This window comes from Macaca fascicularis, chromosome 11 (genome assembly GCF_037993035.2).
Source record: "Macaca fascicularis isolate 582-1 chromosome 11, T2T-MFA8v1.1".
NCBI classification, from domain to species: domain Eukaryota; kingdom Metazoa; phylum Chordata; class Mammalia; order Primates; family Cercopithecidae; genus Macaca; species Macaca fascicularis.
This window is the reverse complement of record NC_088385.1, coordinates 11,894,198-11,921,921: the sequence shown is the minus strand read 5'-3', so window position 1 is coordinate 11,921,921 and position 27,724 is coordinate 11,894,198. Positions and strand designations below refer to the sequence as shown.

Sequence of the window (27,724 nt, the reverse complement as noted above, 5' to 3'; positions counted from 1 at the left end):
GACGAAATAAAACATCACAGTGAACATTTTTGTACATGTATTCTGTTTTTTTGTGTTTTGAAATCATGAGCCAAAACAAATGCCAAAGCAAAAGTGTTAATAATACCAATGGATTACTTTTCAAAAAGGCTGGAGCAATTTTACTCCCGCCGGCAACGGATGACTGTACCCGACCTAGGTCCCTCTCAGCTCCATGTGTTCTCAATGTTTTAAATTCTGGCTAATTATTATTATTACTATTTTTGTGGGGAAAGAGGGATGTTATAGCTTTGTCATCATTTGTGCTTTCCAGACTACAACTGGCTTTGAGCATCTTCTCAAGTAAGTTAGTTATTTGTATTTACTCTGAGTTTCATGTTTATATCCTTTGGCTATTCAGTCTATCAGGGTTTGCTTTTTTTTTTGTCTTTTTTTCTTATCAGTCTGTAGGCGCTCTTTGAGGCACATGCCACCTGCTTGTCAGTCATATGTGTTGCAAATATTTTATATTATTTGTTTTCTTAAAACATTATGGAGCATTTATTTTCTTTCTATTCATGCATTATAAGTTTTTTAAAAATTGTGTGTGTGTCTGTGTGTGTGTGTGTATCTGTGTGTGTCTGTGTGTGACTGTCTCTATGTGTGTGTGTGTGTGTGTGTATTTTAGAGACAGGTGCTCACGGTTTTGCCCAGGCTGGAGTGCAGTGCTGTGATCATGGCTGACTGTAGCCTCGACCTCTTGTGCTCAAGTGATGCTCCTGCCTCAGCCTCCTGAGTAGCTGGGACCACAGGTGTGTATCACTGTGGATGACTTGTTTTTGTTCTTTTTTAATTGAAAAATAAAAACTGTATATATTACAACATATAACATGTTGTTTTGAAATATATATACATTGTGGAATGGGTAAATGAGCTAATTAACATATGCATTACCTCACATATTTATGTGTGTGGGGTGAGAACACTTAAAATCTATTTTCTTTTTCTTTTTTAAAAAAGATGTTTATTTGGCCGGGCACGGTGGCTCAAGCCTGTAATCCCAGCACTATGGGAGGCCGAGACGGGCCGATCATGAGGTCAGGAGATCGAGACCATCCTGGCTAACATGGTGAAACCCCATCTCTACTGAAAAATACAAAAAATTAGCCAGGCGTGGTGGTGGCGCCTGTGGTCCCAGCTACTCGGGAGGCTGAGGCAGGAGAATGGCGTAAACCGGGGAGGTGGAGCTTGCAGTGAGCTGAGATCCGGCCACTGCACTCCAGCCTGGGCGACAGAGCGAGACTCCGTCTCAAAAAAAAAAAAAAAAAAAGATGTTTATTCGGCATCACGATCAGACTATTCCATTTAGCAATCCACAGCATGGGTGCAAAAAAAAAAAAAAAGTCTACACTAAAACCCTTGGTTGAATGCTTTTATACTTTCCACAGAACAGAAACTAAAATAACCTGTTATACAATTAGTCACGAACACAGTCCTCAAGTTTTTTGCCCATACACATGAGTATTTGTGTAAAACATATCTTCTTTGTAGCAGCTAGGCCTTGCCACCACTGTGCTTGGCTGAGTTCACAAATCTGTTGTTACCTGTAGCTTCCCTGTCACTTCTCTGGCTCTCCTGTCCTGCTAAGCTTTGTTTCCTAATTAAAATCTTCTGCCACTGCCATAGCTACTGTTGCTACTAGAACCGCCATAGGCACCTTGGTTTCTTGGTTTGGTCAAGTATTGGCCTCCACCACCACAGGGGCCAGAGCTTCTGACTCCAAAGATTTCTCCCTTCATGGGTCCAAAATTTGAAAACTGATTGTTGTAATTGCCAAAATCATCGTAGCTTCCACCACCTCCCAAATTGCTTCCATCATTACCAAATCCATTATAGCCATCCCCACTGCCACCATATCCACCACCACCATGGCTGCCACCAAAGCCATCACGACCGTGAAGTTTTCTCCACTACCAAAGTTGTCACTCCCACCAAAACCACCTCCACAACCACCGCCAAAGTGTCCAGAACCACTTCGACCTCTTCGGCTAGATGAATCACTAGCCATCTCTTGCTCTGACAGCGCCTTCCTAACTTCACAGTTGTGGTCATTCACAGTATGGTATTTCTGAATGACAGTCTTATCCACCGAGTCATGGTTGTCAAAGGTTACAAAAGGCAAAACCCCCTTTTTTGCCACTGCCTCAGTCAGTCATGATTTCAATCACTTCAATTTTTTCAAACTGTTCAAAATAATCTCTTAGGTGATGTTCTTCAGTGTCTTCTTCTTCTTTTCTTTTTTTTTTTTTTTTGAGGCAGAGTCTGGCTCTGTCACCCAAGCTGGAGAGAAATAGCATGATTTTGGCTCACTGCAACCTCTGCCTCACGGGTTCAAGCGATTCTCCTGCCTCAGCCTCCTGAGTAGCTGGGACTATAGGCGTGCGCCACCACGCCCGGGGAATTTTTGTATTTTTAGTAGAGATGGGATTTCACCATTTTGGCCAGGATGGTTTCGATCTCTTGACCTCTTAAACCCCCGCCTCGGCCCCGCAAAGTGCTGGGATTACAGGAGGCTTCGGTGTGTTCTTTCATGCCATCAAGAAACATCTTTTTCACAGTGAAGTGGGCACCTGGTCTTTGACAATCTTCTCTTGAGACAGCTCTCTTTGGTTCCACAACTCTTCCATCCACCTTGTGTGGCCTTGCATTCATGGCTGCATCCACCTCCTCCACAGTGGCATAGGTGACAAGCCCAAAGCCCCTGGAGCGCTTGGTGTTTGGGACTCTCATTACCACACAGTCCTGAGCATTCCCCAGGCTCACAGTGGCTCCTCAGGCTCCCATTGGTTGTTTCAAAGCTCAGCCCTCCCATGAAGAGCTTCCTCAGCTGGTCAGGCTCTTTAGGAGACTCTGACTTAGACATGACGGCAGGGAGAAGAGAGTCTTTAACGACGCTTCCTCGGTGGCGTCCGAGGGCAGAAAGGCAAAATCTATTTTCTTAGCAATTTTCAAGAATACAGTACATTGTGTGTGTGTGTGTGTGTGTGTGTGTGTGTGTGTTAATTTTTTATTTATTTTTATTTTTTTTAGATGGAGTTTCACTTTTGTTGCCCAGGCTAGAGTGCAATGGTGCGATCTCGGCTCACTGCAACTTCTGCCTCCCGGACTCAAGCGATTCTCCTGCTTCAGCCTTCCAAGTAGCTGGGATTACGGGCGTGCACCACCAGGCCTGGCTAATTTTTGTATTTTTAGTAGAGACGGGGTTTCACCATGTTGGCCAGGCTGGTCTTGAACTCCTGATCTCAAGTGATCCATCTGCCTTGGCCTCCCAAAGTGCTGGGATTCCAGGCGTGAGCCGCGGCCCCCGGCCTGAATAAGCTGTTATTAACTACAGTTACTTCGTTGCACAATAGACCTCTTGAACTTATTCCTCCTCTCCAACTGAAATTTGGTATATTTTGAAGAATATCTCCCCAATCCCCCCTCCTCATTTTAACTTTTAACAAAGTCAAAACTGTCATTGTTTTCCCCTTATTGTGGATTTTGGTATTCCACCTAGAATTGCCTGCTTGGGATTTTACTTGTATTTTTCCAAATTTTTTTTTCTAATAAGTTTATATTTTTAATTAATTAATTTATTTGAGACAGTCTCTCTCTGTTGCGCAGGCTGGAGCGCAATGGCATGATCTCGGCTCACTGCAACCACCTCCGCCTCCCGGGTTCAAGCGATTCTCATGCCTCAGCCTCCCAAGTAGCTGGGATTACAGGCACGTGCCACCACACTCGGCTAATTTTTGTATTTTTAGTAGACACGGGATTTCGCCATATTGGCCAAACTCCTGACCTCAGGTGATCCACCCGCCTTGGCCTCCCAAAGTGCTGAGATTACGGTGTGAGCCACTGTGCCCTGCCCTCTCTTAAACTGGCTTTAATTATTATTTGGTTTCACATTTTGATCTGTAGTTAATTTTTGCAGTTGTGATATCTAACTTGGAAGAGAGAAGATGGACTGAGTTCTGGGCAAAGTCTTGGATTATTGAGAGGGAAGGAAAAAGTTTGAAGATGAAAGTGATGAGAAGGGGTAGTGGATGGGGTGGGCAGGTGGCATGTGCCTCAAAGAAGCCATTTTTGGGGGGTATTGTTTTTATTGTGATAAAGTGTACATAATATAAAGTTTATCACTTTAACCATTTCTAAGTGTATAATTCAGTGACATTAATTACGTTCACCCTGTTGTGCAGGCATTATCACTATCCATTAAAGGAACCATTGTTTTTTTTTTTTTTGAGATGGAGTCTGGCACTGTCGCTTGGGCTTGAGTGCAATGGTGAGATCTTGGCTCATTGCAAGCTCCACCTCCTGGGTTCACGTAATTCTCCTGCCTCAGCCTCCCAAGTAGCTGGGATTACAGCGGCCTGCCACCACACCTGGCTAATTTTTTGTATTTTTAGTAGAGACAGTGTTTCACTATGTTGGCCAGACTGGTCTCGAACTCCTGACCTTGTGATCTGCCGCCCCTTGGCCTCCCAAAGTGCTGGGATTACAGGCGTGAGCCACTGTGCCCAGCCTAAAGGAACCATTTTTCTATGATGAAGAAACAATGGTCTGGAGTCAGCAAGGAAAACAACAATAACAAAAATGCTGACTTTCCTCTCTTCCACTACTTCCACTCTCGTTGCAACTTAGTAGCCTCATTTTGTGAGGAGATAATTTTTAAGAAACAGTTGGCTTGTAGTTAAGGCAAAGAGGAGTGGGGATGTTCTGTGTAAAGGTTGACAAGATAGGGTGACCTGTTTTCAATTTAACAAGTATTGCAGTGAGCACACCAGATGGGATCTCCCGGCAGGGGGTAGTGAGAGAATGGTCAAATTGTGGAGGCCTAGGTTGCAACGGCATGAGAGTGTGGGCAGAAATTAATTTTACAATTTTAGAATTAATTCTTTTTGGGGATTTCCCTCCAGGGCTGCTGCACGTGGCGAGGGCTCAACCCCCCAGACACTCCTGTGAGGCCGCTGGTCACCCAGGGGCACCTTTCAGCTGGGAGGAGCAAATGCCCTTTCTCTTCAGAGCTAAAAAACTCAGTCTCATTTAGCTATGAAAACAACAGTTCAGTTCCTCACGCAAATGCACACAGACAAACTGAATCAAGATAAATTTTAGGAGAAAAAGCAATAGAGAACTCCCTTTAGAATGCATCTCTGAAGTAGAATTGGGATCCTTAAACAACAATTTCCTAGGAGAAAACCAGCTCAGAATAAATCAAGGACCGTCAACCAAAGGGAGGTCTGGGGCTCGGGGGGACTTACCAGTTCCACCAGGAGAGAAACTTGAACTCAGTGGGACTTCGATGGGCCCCTGCTGGGACCTTAGCTCTGGATTCGGGCTAGTCTTTCAGCGTCCTGAGTCTTCTCTGAGGCCCCATGTATTTGGGTGCCAAAATATTGTCAACAAAAATAGTCAAACTCTGTAAAACATTTTAAGAGATTTATTCTGAGCTACATATGAGTGACCATGACCCATGACACAGCCCTCAGGAGGTCCTGAGAACATATGCCTAAGGTAGTCGGGGCACAGCTTAGTTTCATATGTTTCAGGGAGGCATGAGACGTCAATCAAATACACTTAAGAAATACATTGGTTTCATTCAGGAAGGTGGGACAACTCAAAGTAAGGGCTTCCAGGCTACAGGTAAATTTAAATATTTTCTGGCTGATAATTGGTTGAGTTTGTCTGACTCATATTAATTTCTTGACAAAGTACCATAAACCTGGTGGCTAAAGCCAGCAGAAATGTATTGTCTGATAGTTCTGGAGGCCCAAAGTCAAGGTGTTGGCAGGGTTGGTTCCTTCTCGGGGAGAATCTGTTCCATGCATCTCTCCCAGCTTCCAAGAGCCCCATGTATTCTTTGGATTGTAACCGATCACTCAAATCCTCTGTCTTCAAATGGCATTTTCCCTGTGTCTTTTTTCACATGATTGTCTTCTTATAAGGACACCCGTCATATTGGATTAGGGGCCCACAGTACTCCACAATGACCTCATCTTTAATTACATCTTCAACAACCCGATTCCCAAAGAAGGTCACATCCTGTGGTACTGAGGGTTAGGGCTTCAGCATATCTTTTTTGGGGAGACATAGTTCAACCCACAACAAAGACCTGAGATCGACAGAAAGGAGTGTTCAGGTGAAGATAAAGGATTGTGGAGACCAAGTTTTATTGTGCAGAGGAATCTCTCAGATAGCAGACTTCAGAGAGACAGCAGGTTGTGAAATGTTTCTTATCAGACCTAAAAGGGTGCCTTGCTCTCAGTTGATTATCTCCTGGATCTGGAAAGGAAGGAAGGAAAACAAAGGGGAAAGGGGATTCTGTGGATTTTTCCCAGAAGAGACTTTGCAGGGCAACTTCAAGGTGCGGCCAGGAAATATATTTTGGGGTGAAATACTTTTTCATTGTCTTGTAATGTTATGCCAGAGTCAGATTGAAAAGTAAGTCACGATACGTAGGGTCAAATAAAACCCATCTGATGAGAATTTATGGTTTGTAGGGCATGATTCCCTAGACCCCTTAGGTAAGAATTTGGGCAAGATAAAAAATCAGAGCTTAGTCCTCCGTACCAAAATCTATATGAATCAGGGTTCTCCAGAGGGACAGAATCAATAGGATATAGAAAGAGATTCATCATGAGGAATTGGCTCATATGATTTTGGAAGCTGAGAAGTCCCACAGTCTGGTATCTGCAAGCTGGAGACTCAGGAAAGCTGGTGATGTAGTCCAGTCCAAGCCCCAAATTCTGAGAACCAGGAGAACTGATGGTGTGAGTTCTAGTCTAAGTCCAAATGCCTGAGAACTAGAGGTCTGATGGTATAAGTTCCAGTCAAGTTTGAAGACCCGAGAACCAGGAGTGCTGATGATGTAAGTCACAGTCCGAGGGCAGAAGAAGATTGGTATCCCACCTCAAACAGTCAGCAGAGGGAGAGACGGGGGGCGAAAGAGAGAGAGAGAGAGAGAGAGAAAGAGAAAGAGAGAGAACTGTCCCTTCCCTTGTCTTTTTGTTCTGTTCAGACTTTCACTTAATTGGATGATGCTCAACCCCGTAGGGCATCTGCTCTAGTCAGTCCGCTAATGTAAATACTAATCTCTAGTGGAAACATCTGAACAGACACACTCAGAAGTAATACTTAACCAGGTATCTGGATATTTCATGGCCCTGTTAAGCTGACACATAAAATTAATCATCACAGAAGCTCACCTATGATTAATTGATTTTTTTGAGGGTGCAAAAAGCTACTCAGTGATGAGTATAACAAAATATTAGAAAGAGATTATTTTTTGGTTGACTCAGAATTTTGGCTAAAATCTAAAGCTGAGAACAATCGGTGTTAAGAAATCCTATATTCCAAAGAGAGTTCTTAGCATATCCTACAGGACTTTGCAAAACTGGTCTAAGGACAATTGCCAACAGACTATATCAGGAAAAGATAGAGACTTAATGAAGTCACCGTTGCAAAATTATGACAGTAGAGAAAACTGACATAGTCCACTCCATTTTGCTTCTAAGCTACAAGATGTCTTTGGTGATTCCTCAGTTTGGCCAAACTAACTTCGGGAGGCACTTAATTTATACTTTAACCTTAAAGCAAAGATGATAATAGCCCTTTCCTAAAACTAAACCACCTCTGTACAACCAATGAAAGGCCACAGGTTGGGATTATGAGAGGGGCCTGAATTCTGCTGAAATGTAGGCAAAGTTAAATGATAACCAGCCATTGTTCTGGAGGTCACAAGATTTGTAACTTCCCCAATTACTCCTACAGATAACATCTACTATTATAGAACCCAAGACTGGCCTTTTGAGATTTTTTTCAGACTGTTACATTTCTCAAGACCAGCTGACTCGAGCCAGACCTGCAACTCATGAGTCAATCAGTCCTGCGGCCCTACCCAGAGGCAACTCAGTGCCTGAAGACTATTTTTCACACCCCTATGATTTGACCCCAATCAATCAATATTCCCCATTCTCTAGCCCTCTGACCACCAACTATCCTTTAAAACCCCTAAACTTCGAGCCTTCAGGGAGACTGATTTGAGTGATACTTCTGGTTCTACTCCATGAGTTAGCCTCCTGTCAATCAAACTCTTTCTTTACTGCTGTGCCGTAGTCTCAGTGAATTGCTGTTGCCCGTTCAGAGGGCAGGAAGAACCTGCTGGTGATTACATGATTGCAGAGACAAATTCTTTCAAAGAATTTGTGAATTGAAAGATTGCTGGCGTCTGGTGTGGTGGCTTACACTTGTAACCCCAGCACTTTGGGAGGCCAAGGCGGGAAGATTGCTTGAGCTTAGGAGTTCAAGACTGGCCTGGGGAACATAGCAAGTCGTCATCTCTAACAAAAATAAAAAAATAAAAAAGTTAGCTGGGCATGGTGGTGCATGTCTGTAGTCCCAGCTACCAGGGAGGCTGAGGTGAGAGAGGATTGCTTGAGACTAGGAGATAGAGGCTACAGTGAGCTACAATTGTACCACTGCACTCCAGCTAGGGTGACAGAATGAGACTCTTAAAACAAATCAAAAAGGATGACTGGGGTATATCCCCTCCCACCCTGATTCCAAGTAAGAGGTGAAACAAGAGGGCACTTTGGAGAGATTGGGCGCTGCTTGCTGAAGGTGGACAGAGTCTTACTCCTTGACTCGACGCTTGCTTGACTACGGGAGCTTGTAAATTTGAGACAGCATGGAGAACAAAAAAGTGTTTGGAAGAACGTGACCTATGTCCCTTATTGAAGAGGACAAAGACACTTCTGTGTGACTATTGTTTAGAGAGGCCCAGTGGTGAGAAGTTAGCAGAAGTTACGCCTGATGACAGGGTGAGGTGCGGTGGCTTCAAGGTGCAGCTTTGTTATTTGGTGAGCGGGTATATGAGCTCCCCTCATCCCAGAAGAAGCGGATGTGGGTTTCAGTCCTCTACGAAGGGCTTCATCCAAGCGGACTCCCTATTGCTGAGGAGAGCCTACAAGAAAAAAGCCATGTTGGATGCTTCACTAGAAGTTGAGAGCTAAGGTAAAGTCACAGGAGGTCTTCCAGAGAGCATCTCACCTGTATCGGGGAATGATGCCCTGCAGAAATTCCCCAGGGAGGCATCTCTGTGTGGGATTTCCTAAGACCCATCAAAGGACACCATGAGGGACAATTGGTGTTTGTGTATTGTAGCAGTCAGGTTTCAACCAGAGAAGCAGAACCAGGAGAAGAGATACACACAGTCATGCACTGCATAATGATGTTTTCGTTAACAATGGATCACATATCTGACATAAGAATATCCGTAAGATTATAATGAAGGTGAAAAATTCCTAGTGACATCCTATCTCTAGGGACATCATAGCTGTCACAACATCACAGCACAACACATTGCTCGTTACTCATGTTCGTGGTGATGCTGGTGTAAACAAACCTACTTCACTGCCAGTTGTGTAAAAACTATAGCACATACGGTTATGTATGATACCGAAAACCTGACGACAATACGTGCCTCTGTTATTGATTTATGTACTTAACATACTATACTTTTTTTTTTTTTTTTTTGAGATGGAGTTTCACTCTTGTCACCCAGGCTGGAGTGCAATGGTGTGATCTCGGCTCACTGCAACCTCTGCCTCCCAGCTTCCAGGGATTCTCCTGCCTCAGCCTCCCGAGTAGCTGGGATTACAGGCATGCACTATCATGCCTGGCTCATTTTTTGTATTTTTAGTAGAGACGGGGTTTCACCATGTTGGCCAGGCTGGTCTCAGACTCCCAACCACAGGTGATCTGCCCGCCTCGGCCTCCCAAAGTGCTGGGATTACAGGTGTGAGGCACCGCACCTGGCCATTATACTTTTTATTGTTATTTTAGAGTATGTTCTTTATATTTATCTATAAAAAAATTAGTTAATTGTAAAACAGTCTCAGGCAGGCCCTTCAGGAGGTTTTCCAGAACAAGGCATTGTTATCACAGGAAAGGACAGCCTCATGAGTGTTATTGCCCCTGAAGACCTCCCAGTGGGACAAGATGAGGGAGCAGAATAGTGATATTGATGATCCTGACGCTGTGTAGGCTTAGCCTAATGTATGTGTTTGTGTCTTAGTTTTTAACAAAACTATTTAAAAAGTAAAAAAAAATTAAATAGTAAAAAGCTTATATAATAAGAATATAAAGAAAGAAAATATTTTTGTATAGCTGTACAATACATTTGTGTGGTAAACTGTGTGTTAATACAAAAAAGTGAAGTAGTTTGGAGATTTCTCAAAGAACTTAAGACAGAACTACCTTGGAACCAACCCGAATGTCCATCAATGATAGACTGGATAAAGAAAATGGGGCACATATACACCATGGAATACTATGCAGCCATAAAAAAGAACGAGTTCATGTCCTTTGCGGGGACGTGGATGAAACTGGAAACCGTCATTCTCAGCAAACTGTCACAATAACAGAAAACCAAACACCGCATGTTCTCACTCATAAGTGGGAGTTGAACAATGAGAACACATGGACACAGGGAGGCCCATCACACACCAGGGCCTGTCGGGGGGTAGGGAACTAGGGGAGGGATAGCACTAGGAGAAATACCTAATGAAGGTGACGGGTTGATGGGTGCAGCAAACAAACATGGCACGTGTATACCTATGTAACAAACCTGCACATTCTGCACATGTACCCTGGAACTTAAAGTAAGAAAACAAAAAACAAAAAACAAAAAAGACAGAATTACCATTCAACCCAGCAATCTCATCCCTGGGTATATACCCAAAGGAATATAAATTGTTCTACCAAAAATGCACATGCATGTGCAGGTTCATTGCAGCACTATTCACAATGGCAGAGACATGGAATCGACCTAGACGCCCCTCAGTGGTGGACTGGATAAAGAAAGTGTGGTACATATACACCATGAAATACTATACAGCTGTAAAAAAGTAAAATCATGTTCTTTGCAGCAACATGGATGGAGCTGGAGGCCATTATCCTAAGCAAACTAATGTAGGAACAGAGAACCAAATACCACGTGTTCTCATTTGTAAGTGGGAGCTTACATTCAGTATACAGGGAGGCAGAAGTGTATACATTCAGTATACAGGGAGGCAGAGTGGAACAAAAGACACTGAGGCCTACTTGAGAGTGGAGGTTGGGAGAGAGTGAGGATGGAAAAACTGCCTCTTGGGTACTGTGTTCATACCTGGGTAACGAAATAATTTGTACACGAAACCCCCACAACATGCAATTTACCTATGTAACAAACCTGCACATGTACCCACTGAACCTAAAATAAAAGTTAACAAAAAAAGGAAAAAGTTTATCAAGTAAAAAAATTAGAATAAGCTAAGGTTAATTTACTACTGAAGAATTTATGACTTCACTTCACGGGAGGTGCGGCCTGACTGTGAGCCAGCTGGGCAGCCTCAGCTGAGAGTGCACTGGTGGCCGTGGCCCTCCTTAGGAGACCACCAGATCACCTCTTACTGTGGCCTCACCGTGGCGACCTATGGGCAGACCTGCATGTGGCCAGTGTGTATTTCTTCATCATATGTTAACCTTGGCAAAGCTGCCAGAGATATTTTTAACAAAGGATTTGGTTGGGGGTTGGTAAAACTGGATGTGAGAACAAAGTCATGAAGTGCTGTGGGATTCTCAACATCTGGTTCGTTTCATACAGACACTGGAAAAGCTTTTGGGGTCTTGGAGACCAAATATAAACGGTGTGAGTATGGTGTGACTTTCCCAGAAAAATGAGACGCTGATAATACTCTGGGAACAGAAATCACAATTGGACCAGATTTGTCAAGGTTTGAAACTAATATTTGATACCACCTTCTTTGCAATCACAGGAAACAAAAGTGGTAAAATCAAGTCCTCTTGCAAGAGGGAGTGCAGAAACCTTGCTTGTGATGTTAAGTTTGATTTTGCTGGACCTGCAATCTGTGCTTCAGCTGTCTTTGATTACGAAGGCTGGCTTGCTGGGTACCAGATGACCACTGACAGTGCGAAGTCAAAGCTGACAAGGAATAACTGGATAGGGGACTTCGAGCTTCACACTAATAACAATAATGGGACAGAATTTGGACGCTTAGTTTATCAGAAGGTATGTGACAATCTTGACACTTCCGTACACTTTGCTTGGACATCAAGTACCAACTGTACTCATTTTGTCATTGACACTAAATATCAGTTGCATTTCACTGCTTCTGTTTTTGCAAAAGTCAACAATTCTAGTTTAATCGGAGTGGAAAGAAAGATACTTCATTTACACGCAGACTCTGAGGCCTGCTGTGAAGCTTGCACTTTCTGCTCTGCTAGATAAAAAGCACATTAATGCAGGAGGCCAAACACCTGGGTTTGTCCTGGAGTTGGAGACTTAATCCAGTTGAAAGAAATGGCAATGGATATCAGAAGATTTGGCTTTAACACATTTTCATTATGACCAACAGACTCTCCCCACAAAGAAGGTGATCAAAACAAAGGATCTAAACAAGAGCTATATTTTAAATATTTAAACAGCTACTCATTAGCTGGTTTCTAGTTGAATTGGTTATGTACCTAGTTACCAATATGCTGTAACCATGCAGCCATCTATATATTATTTAAGTATATTTAACTGTTAAATGCACTACCCACCAATCATGAAATAAACCTTTATGAAAACCATAGAAAAAAAATTTTAAATGAATTTAGTGTAGCTTCAGTATTACAGTGTGTATAAAGTCTACAGTAATGTACAGTAATGTCTTAGCCTTTCACATTCACTCACCACTCACTGACTCACCCAGAGCAACTTCCAGTCCTGCAAACCCTGTTCATGGTAAGAGCCCTATCGAGGTGTACCATAAATATTTTATACTGTATTTTGATGGTACCTTTTCTATGCTTAGATACATTTAGATACACAAATGTATTTTTGTTACAATTGCCTACAGTAACATGCAGTCCAGGTTTGCCGCCTAGGAGCAATTGGCTATACCACACAGCCCAGGTGTGGAGTAGGCTATCCCATCTAGGTTTGTGTAAATACGATCTATGACCTTTGCACAAAACAACGTTGCTTAGGGTTACATTTATCAGAACATATCCCTGTAATTCAGTGAGACCTGGCTGTGTTAAAAGATGTACAGCAGTGGCTCATGCCTGTAATCCCAGTGCTTTGGGAGGCCAAGACAGGAGGCTTGCTTGAGGCCAGGAGTTTGAGACCAGCCTGGGCAGCATAGTGGGACTCCCCAGTCCTTAAAGAAATAAAAAAATTGGCTGGGTGTGGTGGTGCTTGCCTATTGTCCTACCTATTAAGGAGGCTGAGGCTGGAGACTCGCTTGAGCTCAGGAGTTCAAGATGGCAGTAAGCTGTGATTGTGCCACAGCACTCTAGCCTGGGCAACAGAGTAAGATCCTGCAAGGAATTGGCTCACGGCTGGGCAATTCCAAAATTCACAAGGCAGGCTGCCAGGAAGGGCAGGCTGGGACTCTATAGCAGAGGCTGAGGCTGCTGAAGCTGCTGCCTATGGGTAGAAATTCATGTTTATCAGGGAAGCCTTAATACCACTCTTAAGACCTTTCAACTGATATTGAACCAATTTCACCTAGATTATCTAGGATACTTTCCCTTCCTTAAAATCAACTGGTTATGGGCTTTAATACAAAATACCTTCAATAAATATCTAGATTAGTGTTGGATTGAGTAGCGGGGGACTATTGCCTAGCAAAGTTGACACATCAAAAAACCATCCCAGGTATCTTCCACAAAATCATGGCCAGATAACAATAGTACCAGAGCAAGACTTTTCCTTTTTCTTTGAATTCCGCATCTCTTGAGGCTGGAGGGCAGCAGCACTTACCCACTGCTGGTTTGTGAGAGCTGTATGTAGAGGAGAACAAAAATGAGCCGGGCGTGGTGACAGGCAACTGTAATCCCAGCTACTCAGGAGGCTAAGATAGGAGAATCGGAGAATCGCTTGATTCTCCACCTGGGAGGTGGAGGTTGCAGTGAGCAGAGATCGTGGACTGTACTCCAGCCTGGGTGACAAAGTGAGACTCCGTCTCAAAAAAAAAAAAAAAAAAAATTGAAACAAAGAATGAATTGGTTATAAGAATAACATTTTAATTTAGACTGGATTAAACTTTATCAGATAGTCAAATGAGACTGTTAGAGTAGCTTGAATTTATTAGAAGAGCTAACTGATTTGTCTGATAAGTTGTCCAAGGGTATGGAGGCTCTGGTTGGAGAATAAAGCTCTTTCCTGATTGTAATATATGAATTCTGTTCATTCAATAAGTTGGTCACACGTATAAAGTAGATGGTTGCTAAATAAAACATTAGTTATTACACTCAAGGCTTATCTCTTTACCTCCGCATCTATTCTCTTTGTCCTCTCTCATTTGTTGTTTTTGATGGCCACTCTCTGCTTTTGCCGAGAACAGAAGAATGAGAAAACCAGCTTAGATTGCGTATGTGAAATATTAGGAAGTGAGATTGTGTTTTCCTTCTCTGATAACTTTACAAATAGAATGATTAAAAAGTATTTTTCTCTAATAATCTGTGTACACAGAAACTTAGGATTGACCAAACGATCTTATTTGTTCTTGACATATGTATAATTTTATGTTTTTTTAAAAAACTTTTTTTTTCTATTCATGACCTTTTCCTCTGTTTCTTCTTCCTTATGACACCACTTTAACAACTGATGTCTTACTACACAGTGCTCTCATTATCTCATTATAGGATTTAACTGCCCTCTTTTGGTCTATGCCAGTAATTGCACTATTAATGACAGTTGCTAAAGCAGTCAGTCCAGTGACTTTTCAGAGGGTGCTGAGATTACAGATTCTCTCCCAGGATTCTTTCTTTCTTTGTTTAGTAGCCAATCAAGGGTAAAGTCTCTTCTATTCAATCACTAGAGGAAAAAACATTTTCTTACTAACTTGATTCTAGAAAAATTTGTGCATTCTTTTTATAATGCTCAGACATAAATAGTTCATTAGTGGCCATTCAATTATTTCCTTTGTTATTGTACATTTCCAAGATAGATTATTTGATTCGCAAAAATGCCTGTGCAATGCATTCAGGTTATTGCCAGCTATGGACCCTACTAGAATGACAGTGAGTAAGAAAGAAAAAAGAAATGATACCTTTCAGTAAGAAGGAAAATGGAACTATCAATAATAGAAGGCTAATTAGTAAAGAAAAAGACAAGAGAAGATAAGACTGAGAAACACTTCAGATTCTTAATAAAAAGAAGGCACTCAATTATAGGAAAGTAAACTTTCTGAAAAGTAGGAGAGAAGTAGGATCGTGGTAATTTTGCTACCATTTTGAAATGGTCCATGATCATGAATATACGATTTCAGTATATGGCACAGACTCATCACAGAATCACACAGTGCTGAGTTCCTAGGCCTTGTCTGTCATCAAACAATAATATATAATTTAACTTCTCTCACCTCATCTTGACAGATAAATACCATACTATATCCATTTTTCTGTTTAAGTGCCTTCTGTGTTGGGCTATCCATCGGAAAATCTTTCCTCAGAATTTTGTAGGACTCATTAGGCTACAAATCAGGAGGTTCTTCACCATTGATGGTTTGGATCTATAAGAAGGACACTTTTGTATTGTTCAACCTAGATATTTATTGTCCTGTCATGAAATAGCAATGATATATTTGGAATGTCGGCTAGCTTTGCTGCCCAGTGCCTCCCTCCCGTCTTCATCTCTGATATTAAGTTTTACTAAAACTTACTTTTATTTAGAATGTAATTTTTCTGAATCACTTTCAGATTCTGTGCTTTTATACACGGTTGTGTGGTCTGTGACATCACAGGACATTTTCTAAAAGGATGCCTCGCTGTTGTCTCTGGGGCTGTTTTGCAAACTGTTGAAAACCATTCTGCAGCTCTTCATGCTCAAAATGATTTGATCTTACAAGAACTTATCGCTGAAAGATTTCAAGCAACAACTGGAATTACAGATTCCTTTTTCAACTGCTTATTAAATGGTTTGTTGATTGGAACACTGAGAGATGGTGGTTGTTCAATGGGAATGTCAATGGAAAAACAACTAAGATTATGCATGAAGAGGGAAAGGCAAGTAAATCATGACCACGGCCCACCTGACAGCAACTGTGCAAAATGCTGTGGCAGACTGTTTCCAAAGATGCATATCACTGCATATCTTCCAACAGACATACCCTTTAAAAACAACTTTATTGCCAGGTGTGGTGACTCATGCCTGTAATCTTAGCATTTTGGGAGGCTGAGGCGGGTGGATCATCTGAGGCCAGGAGTTCAAGACCAGCCTGGCCAACATGGTGAAACCCCGTCTCTACCAAAAATACAAAACTTAGCCAGGCAAGGTGGCTCATGCCTGTAATCCCAGCTACTCAGGAAGCCGAAGCAGGAGAATCACTGGTGAAAGTGCGAAACTCCATCTCAAAAACAAACAAAACCAAAAACTTGGTTGAGATGTAATTTATGTACCGTAAACTGCACCTGTTTGACATGCATATCTTAATGCACCACAGGAATTTTTGCCATGTGTCCTTGACACTGCTTCTCCAAGAATTCCAGTCTATTTTTACTATTCTTGAATCCAGTCCAGCCCTGTGACTCACTTGACCAACAGAGTGGTGTGGAGCTGGTGTTGTGTGTCTTGTAGAGCTAGGTTATAGAAGCCTTGCAACTTCCACTGTCTCTTGACACATTTGCATTTGGGATGCCTGACCTGCCTTGTAACAAGTGTTACTGGAGTACTTGCTGGAGAGACTAGGTAGAGAGGACCTAAGTCTATTTGGAGGGTGAGAGAGGTCAAGTTGTCCCAGTATCCTAGTCAAATCTTCAGGTAATTCCAGCTCTAGGTATTCTCTAACTGCTTGGGGTACCCCACGGGAGACCTCTCACCTTACCCCAGCCAACCACAGAACCATGAGAACTAAGAAAATGATAAGTGCTTTAAACTGCTAAGTTTTGGAGTGGTTGGCACGAAACAATTTATCACCAAAACAGAGATTGGTACTATGAAAGGCTAATGATTTCACAAAAATCTAAGGTATGTGGTATTGGTTTGGGGACCAGGTGATGAGAAGAATCTGGAAGGGCCTCTAAGAAATTCTTTGTAAAGGCTGGAAGGACAAGGAATACATTTTTTATTGGGAGCTAGAAAAAAGGTCGCTTGTGTAATGTAGTGGCAGAAAGTTTAGCAATGCTTCAGCCTGTGATAAGGTGACTAAGGAAGTATCCACCTAGGATGTTGAATGTACAAGCTGGTTTCTTTCAGCTGCATGTGATAAGGTAAAGTTGGAGATGAACTAAAGAAGTAACTGCTCAGTTTTCAACTAGAATCTAGAGAAAACACATTTCTTAGCCAGATATTTTAGGATTGAAAAGAAAACTGTTTCTCATCTCCATTATCTTCCAGTAAAAGATGATTAAAGTAATAAACGACAACAGAGCAAAAGAGCAAATTCAGGGCACTGCCACTAAAAGTATGGCCTCAGGGTCAAGATTTCAAGATTACAGCTGTAGACCTTTGTTTAGACCTCAGAAAGATTTAAGATAACGCCTCCTGAACCCTCTCAGCTAGGCAAAAAGTCTACTAAAAAATCCCAAGGACGTGTTTCTTAGACCTTTTCTGTTACAGTAGAGGCTTCTAAAAAACTTAAGAGCCCCGCTTTTCTTCTCAGTGCAAAGTAGAGAGGAACCTGCCTTAGAGTGATTTATCAGTGTGGCTTTTGTTTACTGGAATGGGTTATAAGTTGATAGAAAAGAAGTCCATACAGTTTCTATTTTATTTTATTTATTTATTTATTTATTTATTTATTTATTTATTTATTTTAGACGGAGTCTTGCTCTTTTGCTCAGGCTGGAGTGCAGTGGCGCGATCTCAGCTCACTGCAAGCTCCGCCTCCCGGGTTCACGCCATTCTCCTGCCTCAGCCTCCCTAGTAGCTGGGACCACAGGCACCTGCCACCACGCCCGGCTAATTTTTTGTATTTTTAGTAGAGACGGGGTTTCACTGTGGTCTCAATCTCCTGAGATCATGATCCACCTGCCTCGGCCTCCCAAAGTGCTGGGATTATAGGCGTGAGCCGCCAGGCCCGGCCAGTCCACACAGTTTTTGAAAGAATTCTGCTACCTTGTACTGAAGGGGAGAGACCGCTGAAAATAAAAAGATGCCTCTGAGTCTTCAAACTTTTATAGTCAGGAAGCAGTTTGAAACTGACCTGCAAATATGGGCAATGTCTTATAGAAAAGAAAAGATAACTTAGAAGGAGGAGCTTAGAACCCAGAAAGTAGAAGGAAGAGGAATGGAGAAGCACTTCGATGAGTGCAGGACTGGGCCTTCACTGAGGAATGGCGATGTGTTCCCAGCCAGAATTGCTCTGACAAGTGACTGCTGTGTGCTTCCTGTTCTCTCATTTTTTTTTCAATAGGAATATTTATGCCCTTATCCTTTCTTTGTCTCACTATCTTTTTTGGGTTTGTGTGCACTGCAGAAATCTTTTTTTTTTTTTTGAGATGGAGTCTTGCTCTGTTGCCCACGCTGGAGTGTAGTGGTGCACTCTTGGCTCACTGCAACTTCTGCCTCCCGGGTTCAAGCAATTCTCTCTGCCTCAGCCTCCCAAGTAGCTGGGATTACAGGTGCCCACCACCATACCTGGCTAATTTTTGTATTTTTAGTAGAGATGGGGTTTCATCATGTTGGCCAGGCTGGTCTTGAACTCCTGACCTCAGGTGATCCACTTGCCTTGGCTTCCCAAAGTGTTGGGATTACAGGCGTGAGCCACCAGGCCTGGCTGATATCTTGTTTCTTAAGTTCAATGTCTTCAGGTTGAGATATCTTGTCTCCTGTGCTCAAGGAGTAGTACCTAAGGAACTTCACCCAAAGGACTCCATTCACATCTGATTTAGATGATGAAATCTTAGACTTAAGAAGACGAGGCTTTTGAGGAAGAGGCTAAGTGCATTTTGTATGTGGGAGAGAGATGAAATTTGTGGCCAAATGGCAGCTCATAACAATTTGTGTTTCCAAAGGTGGCCACAATAATATCTGCAACCACAGGCTCTGTTGTCATGTGATCTTGCTGCCCCTCCCTCAGGAGGTGAAGTCTGTTTCATTCTTCCTGAATCCTAGCTGACCTTATGATGTACTTGACTAATCAAACAGAATGGAAGTAATACATGACTTCTGCGGCCAGGTCAAAGAAACCTTGCAGCTTCTTCCTGTAGTTTTTGAAGCTCTTGTTCTTGGGAGCTCTGAAATGCCACGTAACAAGTCAAGCTAGTCTGTTGGAGAGACCATAAAATGAAGTCCTGAGACTACATGCAGAGAGAGAGAGAGAATGAGAGAGAGAGAGAGAGAGAACAAGCAGTCTCTCAGAATCCCAGTGGAGTCTCCACATGACTCCAATCCCAGCTGCCATCTGGCTGCAATTTCATGAGCGACTCTTGGCAAGACCATGAAAAAAATCATCCAGCTAAGCCATGTCAACCCATGGAACTGTGAAATATGTAAAATTGTTGTTTTAAGCAAATTAGATTTTGGGGTGGTTTTTTATACAATAACAGATAGATGAAACAGATATTAATTTATTGTAATATGTGTCCCAATTTCAAGGATCTTAAAATGTAAACAAAGCACAATTTAGAATTGATGAAATACAAAACAAGAAACATATGCAAATTATATGAATAAGTAATTTGTAGAAAAAGAAATCCCAATAGCTAGTATGAAGAGACACTTTACTCCTCTAGTAATCAAAGAAGGAAAAGTTTAAAGAATCAAAAAATAATAATTTTTACTCAAAAAAAAGTACAGACAGGCTTGGCATGGTGGCTCACACCTATAATTCCAGCACTTTGGGAGGCCGAGACAGGTGGATCACTTGAGGTCAGGAGTTTGCCACCAGCCTGACCAACATGGTGAAACCCTGTCTCTACTGAAAATACAAAAATGAGCCAGGTGTGGTGGCATGCGCCTGTAGTCTCAGCTACTTGGGAGGCTGAGGCAGGAGAACTGCTTGAACCCAGGAGGCAGAGGTTGCAGTGAGCCGAGATCACCCTACTGCACTCCAGCCCGGGCAACAGAGTGAGACTCCGTTTCAAAAAAAAAAAAAAAAAAGAACAAACAAATTAGAAACCTAGATAGTGGTAAATATTGGCAAGAACATAGGGGAAATGAGATCCCCTTGTATACTACTAGAAGGAGTATAGATTGGTGTAGCATTCTGGTTGAATACTAAATTTAAGATAGTATATATCATTTTATTCAACAATTCTAATCCTGGCTTTATAACCCAGAATAATTATCACATAGGTTGATAAATTGACATGTATTAGGATATTCAGAACATTGCTGTATACAGTAGAAGTATCATAAATATCTGTCACTAAAGGAGTGAATAAAATTTTGGTGGATGCAAATTATTTTAGTAGAATACTACACAGAAGTTAGAAGCAAGACACAAAACATGCAAACAGCAACAGAGAAAGAGGTTGAAAAGTACTGAAGGACTTCTGGTTTCTGGCATGACTTACAAAGAGCTTGGAAGTCACCACTGCCACCCTCAAAACAGGGAAAAAAACTGAAATACTGAAATCAACACCTTTCCTTAGATCCACCAAAGAATTGAGGTTATGGGCAAACCGTCACTCAGAAAACTGATAGAACTATAGTTTTGTGAGAGAAGATACCACAGCTGTCATCTGACCTGTGAGGCTTAGATCCTATTTAAGAAGTCTCTAGAGAATCCCAGAGACAAAAACAACAACAGAGGAAATTTTAGCCTCTAATAAAGTCACGAAGAAAGTAAACACAGCCGAACTCCTAGCTAGATAAACATAAAACCTCATGATAACTTACTTCAGTTTCTTTTACCCAATATGTAATAATCTAGATTTCTACAACTAATTACACAGCACTTTAAAAGGTGAAAAGCACATTTTGACGAGGCCAAGCAAGTACAACAAGATTAAGATATGACAGAGATTTTGGAATTAACAGCCTGGAAATTTAAAATAATGATTATTATGCGAAGGGATCTAATAGAAAAAGTGGACAACATGCAAGAAGAGATGGGGGAATATCAGCAGAGAGACTGAAACTCTAAGAAAGAGAAAGAAAGAAATGCTAGGAATAAAAGTACAGTAATTCTATTACAACGATACATGCACACGTATGTTCATACATCACAATTCACAATAGCAAAGACATGGAACCAACCCAAATGTCCATCAATGATAGACTGGAAAAATAAAATGTGGTACATATACACCAAGGACTACTATGCAGCCATAAAAAGGGGATGAGATCATGTCCTTTGCAGGGACATGGATGGAGCTGAAAGCCATTATCCTCAGCAAACTAACACAGGAACAGAAAACCAAAGACCACATGTTCTCACTTATAAGTGGGAGCTGAAGAGTGAGAACACATGGACACGAGGGGAACGACACACACTGGGCCTGTGGGGGGTAGGTGGGAGAGCATCAGGAAAAATAGCTAATGCATGATGGGCTTAATACCTAGGTGATGGGTTGATAGGTGCAGCAAACCACCATGGCACACATTTACCTATGTAACATGGTCTGGACATGGCTGAGGAAAGAATCAGTGATCTTGAACATGTATCAGTGAAACTGAAAATTTCCCAAACTGAAAGCCAAAGAGAAGAAAGGCTGAGAATAAAGGAACAGAATATCCAAGAACTATGGGACAATTATGAAAGGTATAATAAACACATAATGGGAATAACAGAAAGAGAAGAAGATAAGGGAACAAAAGGAATACTTGAAGTAATAATGACTGAGAATTTTCCAAAATTACTGACAGACACCAAACTACAGATCCAGGAAGTTTGGAGAACACCACACAGGATACATACCAAGACATCTGCATCTAAGCATGTTATAATCAAACTGCAGAAAGTCAAACACAAATAGAAAATCTAGAAAGAAGCTACAGTGAGGGAATGCTTTGCTTATAGAGAACAAAGGGTGAGAATTACAGCAGATGTCTCTTCAAAAACCATGCAAGCAACAAGAGAGTGGAGTGAAATATTTAAAGTATTGAAAGAAAAAAGCCACCAACCTAGAATTGTATGTTTAGGTAAATTGTTCTTTAAAAATGAAGGAAAGTAAAAACTCAGAAAAACAAAAATTGAGAGAAATTGTTGCCTTTCAAGAAATGTTAAAAGAAGTTCTTCATAGAAAAGGAAAACAATACAGGTCAGAAATTTGGACCTATGTAAAGAAAGGGAGAGCATTTAAAGTCTTTCATTTTTCTTATTCTTGTTCTTCATTTTATTTTTATTTTTTGAGACAGAGTCTTCCCTTGTCACCCAGGCTGGAGTGCAGTGCTGCAATCACAGGTTATTGCAGCCTCAAACTCCTGGACTCAAGTGATCTTCCCACCTCAGCTTCCTGAGTAGCTGGGACTACAGGCACATGCCAACATACTCAGCTAAATTTAAATTTTTTTCTAGAGATAAAGTCTTGCTATGTTGCCCAGACCGTCTCAAATCCCTAGCCTCAAGTGCTTTTCCTGCCTAGGCCTCCCAAAGCACTGGGATTCCAGGCATGAGACACCACACCTGGCTTTATTTTTCTTACTCTTAATTGACCTAACAGATAACAGTTTGTTCAAAAGATTAGTAGCCATAAAATATTATTAGTAGCAATAAAACTTACAGATATGTGAAATGGGTAACAGGAATGTTATAAGGGATGGGAGTGAGGTATTGGCAGTTCTCTCTTATAAGGTATGTGTACCACCTGTGACTCAGTGCAGTGTTATTTGAAAGCAGACTTAGATTAGTTGCAAATGTATATTGCAAACTCTAGGCAAGCCCTGAAAATGTTTTTTTGAATTAAGTATAATTGATATGGTAAGAGATGAGACAAAATGAAATAGTATACATTTCTCAATTAAAATCTGAGAAGGCAAAGAACAAGGGAAATGAATAAAAAACAATTAAAATAAGGTAGAGATTAAATCTAAATACATGAATGATAAATTAGAATGTGAATAGTCTAAAGACATCAATTTAAAAGACAGACTATTAGAGTGGATAAGAAAACAAGACTCAATTATATGTAGTCTACAGAAAACTCACTGTAAATATAAAGGATAGATTGAAAATAAAGGATGGAGAAAAATATGCCGTGTTAACACTAATAATAATAATAAGGCTGAAGTAGCTATATTAATTTCAGACAAAGCACATCTTAGAGCAAGGAAAAAGGGGCCAATTCTCCAAGAAGTCAAAACAATCCTGAGGTTTTGTATACTTAACAACAGAGGTCAAAATATGTGAAGCAAAATTGATAGAACTGCAGGGGAAAATATACAAGTCCACTATTACAGGAGACTTCAATACCCATTTATCCGTAATTGACAGATCCAGCAGAAGGAAAACCAATAAGCATATAGTTGAATTGAGTAGCACAATCGATCAATTGGTGCTACTTGATATTTATAGGATATTTCATCCAACAACAGCAGAATACACATTTTTCTCAAGCTCACATGGAACATTCTTAAAGATGGGTCATATCCTAGTTCAAAAACACACCTTAATAAACTTAAAAGAATAGAAATCAAACAAAGTATGTGTTCAGAAAACAATGGAAATAAATTAGAAATCAATAACAGAAAGATAGCTAGAAAATTCCAGAATATTTGGAGATTAAATAACATACTTCTAAACGACATATAGGTCCAAGAAGTCTTATGAGAAATTTAAAAAATATGTTGAACTAAATAAAAATGAAAACAAGTAAGTAAGAAATACTTCCTAACCCATTCTATGAGAACAACATTACCCTAATACCAAAACTAGAGAAATACATTACAAGATGAGAAAAGTACAGATTAATATTTCTAATGAACAAAAATCCAAAAATCCTCAACAAAATATTAGAAAACCAAACCCAACAATGTGTGAGAATAGTTATGTGCAATGAAGAGTGGGATTTATTCCAGGTATGCATGGCTGGTTCAACATTCGAAAATCATTTAATGTAATCCATCATATTAAAATGCTAAAGAAAAAAACTTTGGGTCATATGAGTAAATGCAGAAAAAGCATTTGACAAAATTCAACACTCATTCCAGATAAAAACTCTCAGCAAACTCAACTGTATATAGACCATCTACAAAAAAAAATCTACAGCTAACGTTATACTTAATGATGAGAGACTAGATACTTTCCCCTCAAATCCTGAACAAGACGGGGATGTCTACTCTTCCTACTCCTAGTCATCATTGTCCTGGAATTCCTAGCTAATGAAATAAGAGAAGAAAATAAAATAAAAGGTATACAAACTGGTAAGGAAGAAATGAAACTGTTTTTGCTCACAGATTACATGGTTGGCTATGTAGAAAATCTTGAAGGAGTTGAACCTTTGGGGCAGGCTTACCTGGCTTTTAATCTTAAAAGAATAAACAAGAGAAACACAGAATTTGAGAAGGAAGAAAGTCAGCTAAGAGACAGAAGTTTATGCTGAGAGGGACTTTCCCAAGGCTAAAATGATTCTTTTAGATTGGACAGAGAGAGGTCAGTGAGTCCCTTAAGAGCAGGGACCTTCTCTAGTTTCTGGTACACTCTGAGTAAGTATCAGGGCTTCAGAAGGAAGGTCTGCATGGAGCACTTGGAAGGTTGGGTTCCAGGCCCAGCCTCTTGTTCTTGGTCAAAGGTTGCTACCCCCAAGAATGATAATGTGGCCACAGAATGGTGGATCTAAAATGGTCATGTGGACTACAGACAGATGGCCATGGTGGAGTGGGTGCAATATCTTGATCCTGCATTTGGTCACCAGGTATGAAGGACCCAAAATGTCTGAAATAAATTTCCTGTCAGTCCAATGGAGCTGGGGTTTAGAGTCATATTTTATTTATGAAAAATAAAGGGATGTGCTATTTCTTGTAGAATATATTGTTTCTAAGAAAACAAAGCTTAAAGCAAAAATCAGCTATTTCCAGGGTTGTGAATGCAATTCTACCCATAGATAAGGATGATTTTGTGCTAGCACCTTATTTTATCTTCTCATTTCCGGTTTCTATGGTTATTTTACTCCTCTCTTCTGTCTCCGTTGCCTAACTTTATTTTTATTTTTATTTTTACAAGATTTTTAATAAAGTAGCAGCACTCAACTTTTTTAACCTTTGCTGCCACCCTGTGGCTTTCTTTTATTACTGTATATGAAAAGGGCATCTTGGAGCTTCTGCTAAGCCATCCAAACAGGAACAAGTAAGTGTGGGGGAAGCACATTAAAAACGTATTTGAAAATAATACTGCTCAGTATCTGGGGCATGAATCTGATATACACTATATATGCCTTATGTATCAGTATATGTCTTTCAGAATCCTATTAGTCTGTGTCTAACCTTATAGTACTCCCCCATTCTTCACTTCAAATCAAGATGCATAACTACTCTGGGAACACAGTAATTGTTGATCATGACTTGCCACCTAGTGTCAATTATTGATTTTAATAAACTCCAGAAAAAAAATCTTCGTAGGAAGCTGAACCTGAAATCTATAGTAGACTCAATTCTTAAAATAGAGCTCTTTGTAGGCTTTCAGTTGGTCTAAAACTTGTCACATTGGTGCAAAGCATTTTGGCTTTCCCTAAGTGGTAAGAAATATAGTTTTAAGAAGTAGAATATACTTATAGCCCATTTTCCAGGAAAATTTTCCATGAGAAATAAGGATTACTGTAACACTCTCCCTGGGCCTGTCTCTCTCACACTAACTCTGCCACTTGTTATCATCCTAAACAAAATCTGATCTTGCCACTGTGTTGTCTCTAAAAGATTTCATTAGCTTCCTATTGATGGCAGTGGCTGCTGCCATCAAGTCCCCTGCAGCTGGGGTCTGCACACTCCATGGAGCCAGTGGGAGCTCCGCCTCTTCTGAGTTGGGGTGGGGGCTCCCCCAGGTGCTGCTGCAGCCCTGCAAACCTCAGTCCTCCAAATCTCAGCTGCAGACCCAGGCCTCCTGCTCTATGGAGCAGGCAGGAGCCCTGTCCTCCTGGGTGGGGCTACAGCTGCCCAAATGCAGCTGTGGATATGAGCCTCCCTGTGCTCTTGGAGGGGCCGGGAGTAGGCAGGATCTGCTTTTCTGAGTGCAGCTGCAGCCGCCCAATCCGCAGCTGCAGACCTGGGCCTCGTGCTCCACGGAGCAGGCAGGAGCCAGGGACACATGGGAACCTTGCCCCTTCCAAGCTGGTGAGGCGGGAGCTTCCCTGGCACAGGACCTGGGCATCTCTGCAGTGTGCACCTTCATGGGCCCAGGAAGGTCCCTCCCACACTCCTGTCTTTGCAAGCTCAGGGGTGTCTGCTTGCACTGCCTGGCCTCTCTCCGCTCCTGGCACTGGCTTGGATCTTGGAATGGGGACTTGGGGGCCATGAATGGCAGCAGGAGGCAGAGTCCTGGGAGGAAGGGGGCGGGTCCTCAGTAAGGCTGCACCTTCAGACCAGGAAGGGCCTGAAGGCTGGGGGCCAGGCTGCCAGTCCCACCAACTGGAGTGGGGACTTGTGGTGCCTCTTCCTGCCCACCCATGGATGCCCATGGACCAATCAGTACACACTTCCTCCTCTCCGAGGTCCATAAAAGCCCCCGGCTCAGCCAGAGCAAGAGAAGATGGAGAGAATGGAGAGAGGACTCAATGGAAAGACCAGCTGCAGAGAGGAACTACCCTCTCTGCTGAGAGCTTCAGAGACTTCCAGAGATGGGACTACCAGCTGCAGAGAGGAGTAACTCTCTCCAGGACGCCAACTGCAGAGAGGAGCAGCCCTCTTCAGGGCTTCCTCTCTGCTAACAGGAGATGTCAGGATGACCTGTCTACAGAGAGGACACAACGGCAGAGAGGAACTACCTTCTCTGCTGACAGCTTCAGAGACCTGCAGAGAGGAGCAACCCTTCCAGGATTGCTCCTCTCCACAGCTTCCTCTCTGTTGATGGCAGATGTTGGGACAACCTGTCTACAGAAAGCTAGCCACTGCAGGTCTCCTCTGAGCTGTTCTAACACTTACTAAAGCTCATCTTTGTCTTGTTCGCCCTTCACTTGTCTGCATACTGGAAAATCGACACCCTCAAAGATCCCCTAAGACTATTACTTAGAAACTAACATGTAAACTTCTGTTAACACCCTTGATAAATGAGTCTCAACTGATTTCTCTAGCCTCACTTTTTATCACTGCCATCAACACTGTCCTGACTTTTCAACATTAAACCATGTCTAACTCTCTTAGCATAGGCCCCAATTGAGAACTGCTTCCTTTTCTGTCCTAAGCCTTACTTAGATTTTTTCATTGCAATTAGACAAAAATATCAGAGCATTAACAGTCAGAGACCAATCAACAGGATGTTTTCTGTTCCTCTGTTTCCCATCAAATACAGCACTATGCACAAAGGCGGCATTCTCCATTGTGTCCATTTGTTGGGAAGCCCTGCAAATCTGGGCCCCACACTGATGCAGCCTCTTGTGATTGAGATTTACAACAGGAATCGCATGTGCCTTATATAAGAGTGTCTGCAGGCATGGCTGGATCCAATATCTGCCGGCATGGCTGGATCCTTTTCTGAGGAAGGAGATTCTCTGACCCTTTTATTAAATACAGGATAGTGGATGATTCATGATCTTGGACTCCATCGTATTATCTAGTTATAAGTCTACTGGCTCTTTTGAGGACACTGAGGGGCTCTTTTCTTTCTCTACTCTGGGAAGAAAGAAGGTAAGGCAACATAAT

The 27,724-nt window shown here is 41.7% G+C and overlaps 2 pseudogenes; one reads left to right on the top strand and one right to left on the bottom strand.

Annotated features, from left to right (window-relative positions):
* Positions 1 to 1,472: 1,472 nt before the first annotated feature.
* Positions 1,473 to 2,998, bottom strand: LOC107126673 (heterogeneous nuclear ribonucleoprotein A1-like; annotated as a pseudogene).
* A 5-nt stretch (positions 2,999 to 3,003) lies between these two features.
* Positions 3,004 to 24,839, top strand: LOC135966161 (non-selective voltage-gated ion channel VDAC2 pseudogene; annotated as a pseudogene).
* The last annotated feature ends 2,885 nt before the right edge of the window (positions 24,840 to 27,724 follow it).